The 11,822-nt window shown below is 39.5% G+C and overlaps 1 pseudogene; it reads left to right on the top strand.

The window, feature by feature from the left end:
* Positions 1-1,004: 1,004 nt before the first annotated feature.
* Positions 1,005-7,042, top strand: LOC100967733 (small ribosomal subunit protein uS5m-like; annotated as a pseudogene).
* Positions 7,043-11,822: the final 4,780 nt, after the last annotated feature.

Here is an 11,822-nt window from a genome sequence, read left to right as displayed (position 1 = left end):
GTCTTCTCATAAAGACACCAGTCATATTGGATTAAGGGCCTGCCCTACTCCGGTATGACCTCATCCTAACTAATTATATTTGTAACAACCTTATTGCTAAATAAGTTCACATTCTGAGGTATTATGGGTTAGGTCTTCAACATATCTTTTGGGAGGGCACAGTTCAACCCATAACAATATCTGACTAGATTATTTAGGGTTTTAAAAATATACAAAGTCTAAATTTTTTACAGAATTAATTCATTAACCTCTATAGGCTAAGGTAACTTTTTATAAAGCTATTTCACTTCCAATGCTGTTTGCAAAAGACCCAAAGGCAAAGTGAATCCCTATGTTAATAAAAGAAATCCTTAGCTAAAATAGTATATCCTTGAGACTACTTTTCTATAATTTATCTTCCTTTCATTTAAAGCAAAAGAGAAAATGGAGGGATTTTTCTTTCATCCAGCCCAAAATGACAGAAACTTCTTTTCTGGTTTCTTTTTACCAAATTATAGTTGAGAGTTCATCTTAAAACCTTGAGTCTTATTGTTAGAGAGGAGAATGTCTTTAGGGAATAGGAAAAGTCTCCATCTGAATTAGTGTGAAACATTAGAACCTAAAAAGATAGACCCAAAAAAACTGGAATTTTTAAAAGTTTTTTGTTTTTGTAATTCTTATGACAATGTGAACCAGAGAGACCTTGAGGACACAAAATATTATTCCTCAAAGTTTTTTATTGGTAAAACGACCCACATTGTTTTCTATGCTAATGAATGAAATTTTATCTTTCAATCTATTGAACTAAAAAGAGTATTCCTATCAAGGATCTAAGGTCACAAAACCAAAGAGAAAGAAGTTTAGAGTTGTTTCTCCTTTTATATAAACTTATACTAAAAATATTTAAGATTAAAGATATAAATAAGTAGGCAAATATCAAAACTCCAAATGTTTACTTCGCCACCACTACTCTAAAAGAGTAATAGGTTTAAAGCACAACCAGGAGGCGCTGCTTGGGCTCCAGCATGGTGACGGCGGTGCGCGCTGTGGGCCGCCTCTCTGCGCTGTGCAGCGGGACAGCGGGTCATTTATTGGGGAAGCAGCTTTCCCTAAACACCTTACCAACAGCTTCCATTTTGGCATGGGAGACTGCTCTCAGCAATGGCCCTTTGTCATCACTGGGAACCAGAGACATCCGTACTTATGCCAGCTTGAGCCGTACGTTGCAGACACTATGCTGTATTTCTTCTCCCAATCATCTGATGGGCCAGCAGTATAGACCGTACAGTTTCTTCACTAAATTGACTGTAGATGAGAGCTGTGGAAAGGTGCTTTAGCAGAGACTGGTGCCGGAGCAAGAAAAGGAAGAGGCAAAAGAACTGAAAAAAAGAAAGGAAAGGATCTGAACAGGGGTCAGATCATTGGTGAAGGGCGTTATGGTTTTCTGTGGCCTGATCTGAATGTCCCTCTTATGAAAAATGAAGCAAAGCAGACCATTGCCCAAAGAAGCAAGGAAGAGCAGGAGAAGGTGGAGGCGGACATGATCCAGCAGAGAGAAGAGTGGGACCTAAAGAGGAAGATGAAGATTAAATGGGAGTGAGGAAGGAGTGGAAACTCATGGAGAGGCATCAGTCATGGCCCCACTGACCCTGGTTCCAATGGAGAAACATATGAGGATTTTGATACCAGGATACTTGAAGTAAGAAATGTTTTCAATATGACAGCGGAAAGAGGGAAGAAAGAAATCGGTCCGTGTCCTGGTGGCTGTGGGGAACGGAAAAGGAGCTGCAGGTTTTGCTGTTGGGAAAACCACTGAACGGGTGGACGCTTTTAGGAAAGCAAAGAACAGAGCAGTTCACTATGTGCATTATGTAGAACGATATGAATATTGTATGAAGACCATACAATTTGCCATGATATTTCATTAAGATTTAAAAGGACACATATCAAGATGAAGAAACAACCCAAAGGTTACGGCCTCCACTGCCACAGGGCCATCATCACCATCTGCAGTATCATTTGCATCAAAGACATGTATGCCAAGGTCTCTGGGTCCGTCAATATGCCCAACCTCACCTGGGGCCTCTTCCTTGGCCTCTCCAGACAGAAAACCCATCAACAGCTGGCTGTTAAGAAGGGCCTCCATGTTGTGGAAATCCAGGAGGAATGTGGCCCTCTGCCTATCCTGGTTACCTCCTCCCGGGGGGCCTTAAGTAAAGATCCGGAGACAAATGATGAGGTTCCAGACATCAGACTGGACTGGAAAGATGTGAAGACTGCCCAGGGAGAGAAACGCTCTCTGTGGTCTGGTTTAAAGAGAGCCGCCACCTAACCTCTCTGGCCTTGTGCAGCCAGTGCCTGTGCTGCCCTGCACCTAGGAGAGACTCAGCTCCTCACAGCTTGGGGTGTTGCCTTGGTTTTTTGTTTTGTTTTGTTTTGAGGAAAGTTTAATCTTTAAATTGTTTAGAAATGAATAATTATAGCTTTTGTTTATTGAGCACATGGTATATGCCAATGTGATAGGACCTTCACATACATATCTCAGTTCAAGACTACTTTAAATATTCATCCAAAGTAGCAAAAGTAAATGAATTAGGGATACAGGGCTAATAATCTGACCCAATCAGTAATAATATGCACAATAATAATTGCTATAATAATTATAGCTAATATATATGAACTCATTCGTCCAAAGTGAATGTGATTAACTTCATTTTACAGAGCAGTTAAGTAACTTGACTACCCTGAGGAACGGCCAAACTGTTTTCCACAGTGGAAATGGAAGCTTGTAGGCTACTATTGGGAATGTTAAATGGTGATTAATTGTACACCATTGTAATTTTGACTTGTATTTCCCTGATGGCTGATGATGTTGAACATCTTCTCATGTGCTTATTGGCCATTTGTACATGTTTTTTGTAGAAATGTCTATTCAGAGCTTTTGCCCATTTAAAAAGTTTTTTTTTGTTATTGAGTTCCTTGTAGTTTCTAGGTATAAGCCCTCTATCAGATACCTGTTTTACAAAACTTTTTACCCATTCTGTGGAATATATTTTTTTTTATTTCTTGGCATAATTTTTCTGCCCCACCCACATCCTCTTTCTGGGACACTGATGAAACAAATGTTAAATCTTTTATTATCATCCTGTGAGTCCCTGAGGCTCTGTTTATTTTTTTTCAGTGTTTTCTCTCTGTTGCTCAGTTTAAGTAATGTGTATTGTTTTATCTTCAGGATAACTGGTTATTTTCTATTTTGTTTCCATTCTGCTCTTGAACCATCCATGCAGTACTTTCACTTTGTCTATCATCATATATTTCAGTTAAAATTTCCATTTGATTTCTTTTTTATATCCCCTATTTCTTTGCTGAGGTTTCCTATTTGCTGAGACTTTTTTTTAATGCCTTCAAGAGTGTTTATAATTACTCACTGAAGCATTTTTATGGTGGCTGCTTTAAAATCCTTGTCATCGGTTTGGTGTGGTGGCTCATGCCTGTAATCCCAGCACTTTCTGAGGATGAGGCAAGAGGATTGCTTCAGCCCAGGAGTTTGAGACCAGCCTGGGCAACAAAGTGAGACCTCATCTCTACAAAAAATAAAAGTAAATTTAAAAGTTAGCCAGGCATGATGGTGTGCACCTGCAGTGCCAGCTACATAGGGGGCTGAAGTGGGAGGATCATTTGATCACAGGAGGTTGAGGCTGCAGTGAGCCTTGTTCACACCACTCCAGCCTGGGCAGCAGAGTGAGAACTTGTCTCCAAAAAAAAAAAATTATTGTTATAAAGTTTCAATATCTGTGTCATCTTAGTGTTGACATCCCTTGATGTTTTTTCTCATTCAAGTTTACAATTTCTTGGTTCTTGTTATGATGAGTGACTTTGGCTGTATCCTGGACATCTTCACTGTTATGTTATGAAACTCTGGGAGTTATTTAAATCCCTCAGCATGCTTCTTTTGACGGTGCTGGTGTGGGATGGGCCACGGCCTCGTTACTGCCTGGTAAGGATGGAGATCCAGGTTCCCTAATGTGGCTCTACCCGAGACCTCCACTGATGCCTTTCTGCTGGAAGTAGGAGGAGCATCCTAATGACACCATGGGATAGGGAGAAGGCTGTGTTAGGCTGGATGGTGAAAGTTCTCAGCCTGTGACATTATCCAGGTGGGGATCCTTTTTTTTTTTCTTTGGTATTTTGCTAGAGTAAGGTAGTTATTTCCTAAAAGTTACCTGTCTTGTTAGTTTATCTTCTTTCCTTAAATACCTAATAAATATCAAGACAATGAGCTTTAAGCAACAAAGGACAATGATCCTGTGGAGAGGGGAAACAAAATTATCTGTACTTACTATCTGGAGAAAGTCCATGGCTCCAGGAAGGGCTACCCCATCAGGACCTGGCAGTCTTCTGGAGTTGAGGTGTAGTTGGGCAGTCGAGGTGGCTGGAGTTCACAAGGGAGAATGCCTTTGAGGAAAGAGTTGCACAGCAGGAGAACTAAGATCTGCAGAGAGTTTTCATCAAATATTCAGTTACACACTAACAGTGCATGCCTGTGAGGAAACTCACCCAAAAGAATTAGAGGGAACAGTGTTTGGAGCTGAAAATAGTGCTTATTTCTAGGTGGCATTGGAAGAGAACTAAGATGCCCTAGTAGTAGAAAAATTAACTCTATATAAAAACTACCCCGGTCCCAACTTACAAAGCTTAAAAACAAGACCAAACTGAAACACAACTTTTTCCAAGTAACTTAATTGTGTTCCAGAACAAAGCTTAAGAATATAGGAATACAAAAAATATACCCAATAAGGTAAAATATGCAATACTTGTCATCTAATAAATCACTAGGCATGCAAAGAAGCATGACAATAAAGCTCATAATGAAGGGAAAAATCAGTCCATCAAAACTGACCCAGGAATGGCACAATGACAATCAGTAGACAAGGACATTAAAGCAGGTATTATGGCTGTATTCCATATGTTCAAAAAGCTAGAGAGAAAAATATACTAAGTAGAGGCATGGAAGATACAAAAAAACCAAATTGAACCTCCAGAGATGAAAACTACAATATCTGATGAAAAACACTGGATGGGGTTAACAGCAGATTGGACATCACAGAAGACGATATGAAAGGATTTGAAGACAGCAACTTAAAAATAAACAGGAAAAAGACTGAAGAAGAGATGGTAGGAGAAATTAGGCATTAGAGAAATATGGGACAACTTTGGGAGCCAAATATATACGTAATTGGAGTCCCTGGAAAAGGGAGGTATAAAAAAAATTGAAGAAACAATAGCTGAATTGATGACAACTACTGAGACCCAAAAGATACAATGAACTGTATCAATCAAATTTCAACTAGTAATAAAGAGGAAATTCTAGAAGTGAGAAAGAGAGAGAAAGAGAAGACAGATTAGGTACAGAGGACAAAGGTAAAGATGATAGCAGCTTTCTTGTTGGAAACAATGCAAGGTAAGAGACAGGGAACCACATCTTTAAAGTATGGAAAGAGAGACATTACCAAGCTGGAATTATTTGCCTAATGAAAATATGTTTCAAAAATGAAGGCAAAATGGAGGGTTTTCCAGACATAAAATCCGAAAGAATTAATCAGCAGACCTGCCTTACAAAAGTTGTTAAAGGACATTCTTCAAGCAGAAGAAAGATAGTAACAGATGGAAACCTGCTTCTATGCAAAGAAATGAACACTAGAAATGATAACTATGTAGGTTATCATTATATGCATAAAGAATTTCATATATCCTTTTATTTAGATATCTTTAAAACCTAATTGACTATTTAAAGCAAAAATAATAATAACATACTGTGGTTTTCAACATGTAGAAGTAAAATATATGATAATAGCCCAAAGGCAGAGAGGGGAGAAATGGAAATATGTAGTCATGTGGTTCTTACATATTTGAAGTCATGTAGTATCATATGAAGGTAGACTGGTTTAGATGTGCACTAAAAATTCACCCTAAAGGAATCACTGAAGTAACACAGTTACAGCTATTAAGCCAACAAAGAGGATAAAAATGCAATCTTAAAATTTTTTTTATTAAGTTTTAACATTGCATTCTAAAAGAAGGCAGAAAAAGGAAAAGGGGAACAAGGAACAAGTAAAATAAATAGAAAACAAGACGCAAGATAGTAGATTTAAACCCAGCCATATTCATAATCACCTAAAGTGTAAATGGTCTAAATGTGTCCATTATAACCAGTTGGTTGATGGTGGTGTTGCTTTCAACTGTGTCCTTACTGATGTTCCTCCTGCTAGATCTGTCCGTTTCTGAGAGGGTTGTTGATGTCTCTAACCTATAATAGTGCATTCATCTATTTCTCCCTGCAGTTTTTGCCTCATGTATTTTTTGATGCTCTATTGTTCATTAAAGATTGTTATCCAACGTAGGCACAAAAAAAAAAAAAAAAAAAAAAAAAAAAGCACAACCAGACAAACCAGAAAAGTATAGAGTATCAGAGTCCTCACTTCCGGGGAAGAGCTCTAAGGCATTTCCTGGGCACCAGGAGACAATGTCCTCCTTATTCACGTTGCTTCAGCCCTAGATGAGTGTGGTCATGTTTGTGCCTTACAGTGACAGGTTGCAAATGATAGAAATTCAACTCAAACTGTCACAAGAAAAGAAGGAAAGGCTTGTAACTATTTAAACATATTGCTAATTAAAGATGTCTGGACAAAGTGACTCAATAATGTCCCAGGATTCAATGCTCTCATGCCTTCTTTTCCCTCTGTTTTCTTTGGTGTTGGCTTGGCTCTCCACATGGAGACCCCTGGCAGGCTCACACCATTCAGCTTCAAGTACAAAAGAAAGGGAGCACATTTCTGTAGTTCTATGAGGAACCTCTGCAACTGGCGTGTGTTCCATTCTTGAATGGTGGCCAAACAGATGGAAGCCCTTATTGGACAGATCTGAAGTCAGTACCTACCCACTGAAGAATTAAGGAAGTCAGGTCAGCATCACTTGAACTGAGTAAGAGAGGAGCTGTGACTCACATAAATCATGAGCTATTACCAGGGACTTGGAAACTGGACAGGCAAAACAACCAATGTCCACTTCAAATGAGGATAAAGAATCTAGGAGAAGAGGTCTATGTGGGGAAATGAACTGGACCCTAGGTCTCCTCTTTCTAAAGCTGTGATTAAAACATATAATTAAGTTTTACTTTTTCTGTGTCCCTCCAAAGTAGTGTATCAAATGAGAACTACTCAAATGCTACGACGTGAGTGAAACTTGAAAACATTATGCTAAATGAAAGAAGCCAGACAAAAGGTCACATATTGCATGAATACATTTATATGACTACCCAGAAAAAAAGTCAATCTATAGAAATAGAAAGCAGATTGGTGGCTGTCAGGAACCAGGATGAAGGGGACTGGAGAATAACTGTTTAATGGGTACGGGGTTTTCTTTTGGGGTGATGAAAATGCTTTGAAACCTGACATAGGTGGTGTTTACACAACATCATGAATATACTAAATGCCACTGAATTGTACATTTTTAAATGGTTAATTTTATGTTATGCTGGTTTTACCTCAATTTTCAAAAAATGACTCTAGTCAGTAGGCAAGACTTTAACTGGGGTAGAAACACTGATCTTTCTTTCCAAATACCTGTTTAAATGCTGATGGAGACTCAATAACCTCTCTAACTTTTCTTACCTGGCCTGTGAAGCATTTAATCTGCACTCTCAAGGAAGTGGCCTTCCCCTCCTTGTCAGCCTTCTGGAAGCCCCCAACCATAAAGTTTTAGGTGATTTTATAGTACATGGCCTCTGATCACTCACTCCCGCTTTACCCTCCTGCCTCCAACAAATAGGCTGCTGGTGTGCTTTGGCTTAGGGCATGTTCTACTTCCTCATTTTCTGCATTCTGCTAAGATGGTTTGATTTTCAGTGCATAAGAGTATAGGTAACACCACATTGATCAATTCCAGTTTTGCATTTTGTAAATTCCAGCTGAGTCCCAACATATAAGCCTCATAACAACCTGTCCAGAAATATTTCCAGCAGAGAGGCCAAGCCATTTGAAGGATGGCCCTGGTGGGTTTTGCTAAAGGTTGTATTTCTTCCAAGTGTCAGATCAGATTTTTAGACTGAAGTTTCTAAAGTCTGCACAGATACCGGAAAAATTGGTTTGGAACCATAGGAAGCCACAGAGTTTTAGGAAGATTGTACAAATTTGTATCTGAATCCTGCCTGTGAAACTTCAATGGTTCAAACAAAGACAAGAGTAATTGTTTAAGACATATTTTAGGGAGGAAAATAAATTGGCATAGTGCATATGAATCCCAATGAATGAATTGAGGGGTGCTGAAAATAAAATTCCATTCTTCTGTAGCAAAACCCTTCTTCTATTCAGAAGGCCTATTCCTCCCAGATGGCAGGAAGCTCTTCTCTTCTAAGTTAAAGACTTTCACCCTTTCCTAGGGTTGTGTCTGAGTTTCAGAAGGTCAATGTCATGCCAAGTTTTGGGAAGGGAGGTATCTGGTTTTTGTTTGCAGCCCCTGCAGGCATGGCTAAGACATTCCCCAATCCCATCAGCTGACCCCATCTCCTACTTCCATGCAGGCATCATAATCACTTTGCAGGTTCTCTGCTCAATTAAGATATGGGAACCTATGGGAGCCTACAAAGCTGTCCACACTCTGTAAGTCTTGACTCTGTGCAGACATTCTCTCTTTGCAGTCTTTCAACCTCCCCAGGACTCTGCTTTCTAAGTTATAGGACCCCTTTGGTCTCAAACCACTCCCTTTCTTAGGAGTTTCTACCACCTACCCAGGACTCTGCTCCAAAAGCAGTGCTCATTCCTCTCTCTGGAATGCACCAAGCACTCTTCTCACATCAACTTCCTTTATCTCTACCCTTTGACCCTGCAGGCACACACATATACCCCCAGCTATGAGAATCTTATAGTGGGGAGACCAGAATCACCTAGAGGCTTGAATGGGTGAAAGGGCAAGGAAGGGAATAAGGGGAAGGAAGTGAACATTTTAAAATTATTCCGATTGCATTGGCGCTTTGAAGATTGCAGACTAGAATGCTAATTAACACCCCCCAACACACACACTTACACACACCCACAAAAGCAGGGGGTGAATTCTGGGGAATGCAACTGGTTTCAAGACATTTATACCGATTCTTTCCTTTCATTCATTGCTGGGGCATTGGCATCCTCCCAAGCCATCTCCTTGAGTTAGCTTCCCTGTTTGCAGGCCCTATCTAATCAAGGAGATGCTTTGGAAAGGAAACCTAACATGATTGAGATGGGGAGTGTGCCCTATCTCAGAAAACACTCAAAATAATGGCTATGACTTGTAATTATCTGTAAGACACTTCAGTACACGTCTCTATTTAAAGAGCTCTGGTCCAATGAACATTTTTGCCTACACAGATGGAATGGTGTTCAACTCTCTGTATCATAATTTTGAGAGGTAACCTATATTGCTATGTACTATTATTAAATATGTGTGTGTGTTTATATATGGGGGAGGGCAGCATTTGCTCCCCAACTGGATATTAAGCTCCCAGGGCTTGGACCCTGTTTTACATTCTGTTGTTTGTCCCATTATTTTATTCTGTGTGCATAACATAGCATTCTGCTTATAGGAGGCGCCTTAAGAAATACTTGCAAAAGAAGACGGATGAATGAAAATCATGTACTCTTAAGGCTAAAGAGATTTTGTAAAGTTATATAGTCTTTTTTGAAAACTTCAGATGGGCCATACTAAAGCCAACTCAAATAAATGAGAACTTATTCAATTTTTTTAAACCTCCAGCAAAAAGTTTCTAAATCTATTTTCATAAACTAGTATTATATGGCATTTGACAACTCTATCTAAAACTTCATCACCACATCCTACCTGAATATATCAGAGAAAATAACACACTGGACCGCAGTCTAAGAGATCTGGATGGGCCTGGTTCTGTGGTTCACAGGATTTGACCTTGGCAGCATCATTTACCCTCTACAGATTTCACTTTCTTCATCTGTGAAAGTATTGGGGTGGACTATAGCACCTCTAAGCTCACTTCCACCTCCAAATTTTTTTAATCCTTGTTATTTATGTGTCAGGATATGAATGAGTGAGACTATTTCAATATAGCAACTGTGGCTTTTCTTCTCTTGCTTTGCTGCTTTAAAGTACTTAGAATATAATGTTTCTCTTATTCTTCTGGGAGGACTTTAAGATTAACAGCCTCTCTCGCCACCCCAGGAAGGAGGGATTAGATAATTGGCCTGATAAATAATCCAGGGTCTATTTTTAAAGAGTAAGAGAAAAGATATTCAGAAGAGAAGGAGCATCTGTGATGAATACTCAAAAAAAGAGGGGGATTTCCTCCAGACGAAGAAGAAATCAGGGTCTTTGACCAGGGGTAGGGAGAGAGGGGTTGGTGAAGAAGCCTCTAACCCTATCCTGTGGAATTTACCCAAGAACTGAAAGCTAACTGTAAGTTCAAAGAAGCTCATGGCTCATTACCCACCAAGTGCCCAGCCTTGAGTTAGGCATGAACCTCCCAAACCTTTGCCAGAACCCTCTCTGCTAGCTCCTGTTGGTTGCCCCAAGAGACTCCACTTTGACTGCAGCCAGCACCTCTGACAGAGTGCCCAGTGGAATGATGCCTATCAGTGCTAGACTTTGTTCAGTCTCAGCCTAAGTACCCCATGGGAAAAGCCCGCATGCAATGCGCAGGACACACATAAACACAAGAAATTTGGGGGACCAGGATATCTAGTGGGAAGGAGCTGAAGAAAACTGAGATCCCCTGAGCCAAGGCAACTGAGGCTCCTCCCCAAAGGGGAGGATCCAGATTTTGTGGGCCCAAAACATATACGATTTGGGTCCCTCTTTAATAAATCAACACAACATTACACATACAGAAATAGGTAAGAATGGAAGTATACATTCAGCATAAGAAGCCATAACAAATTGCACATTTTTGGCCGGGCGCAGTGCTCACACCTGTAATCCCAGCTCTCAGGGAGGCAAGAGGTGGGAGGATAGCTTGAGCCCAGGAGTTCGAGACCTGCCTGGGCAATATAGCGAGAGCCCGTTCTCCAGAAAAAGGAACAAATTGCACATTTTTAAAAGCTAACAAAGACTACAAACACCACAAAATCCAGAAAAAAAAACAGAATATGTTTTGTGCATTAACTGCTTGACACTACTGTCTCATACTTGTTTTCCACATTCATTGGTGACATATTATTTGATCGCCTCTTCTTATGAATGATTTTATAACATTTTCTGTAGAGAAAATAGAAAAATAAGTCAGTCTTTCCTCTAGTATAGTTGATCAGAATGTTTTTTGACAGTTGGGATGAATAAAACATGACTTCACACATGGACATCATTACTGTTTCGTAGTATTGCCATAGGTTTGTGCCTCCAAATACAGAAAGTCTAATTCTATTTTGTGTAAGTCCCGTGAAAAAAGGAAAAGACCATATATGTGGTGTGTTTATAATTGCATATACTGCATCATAAAAGATATTCCTAAGACTCAAGAACTTCCATTTTAACTAGACATCAATGAGAAACGAATCCTCCACTTAAAATTTTAAACATAAAGTACACCAAAAAACTGAAAGCAGTGACTCAAAGAGATATATGGACACCCATGTCTGTAGCAGCATTTTTTTAATAGCCGGGAAGTGGAAGCAAGCCAAAATGTCCATCAACAGACGAATGAATAAAGAAAATGTGGGATATACATATAATAGAATATTATTCAGCTTTAAAAAGGAAGGAAATGCTGACACATGAGACACCATGGCTGAACCTTCATGACATTATGCCAAGTGAAATATGCTTGTCACAAAAAAGACACATAT

The sequence above is a fragment of the Pan paniscus genome, chromosome 4 (genome assembly GCF_029289425.2).
Source record: "Pan paniscus chromosome 4, NHGRI_mPanPan1-v2.0_pri, whole genome shotgun sequence".
Lineage (NCBI taxonomy): Eukaryota > Metazoa > Chordata > Mammalia > Primates > Hominidae > Pan > Pan paniscus.
Note: the sequence above shows the minus strand (reverse complement) of the source record. Positions and strands in the feature narration are given on the sequence as shown.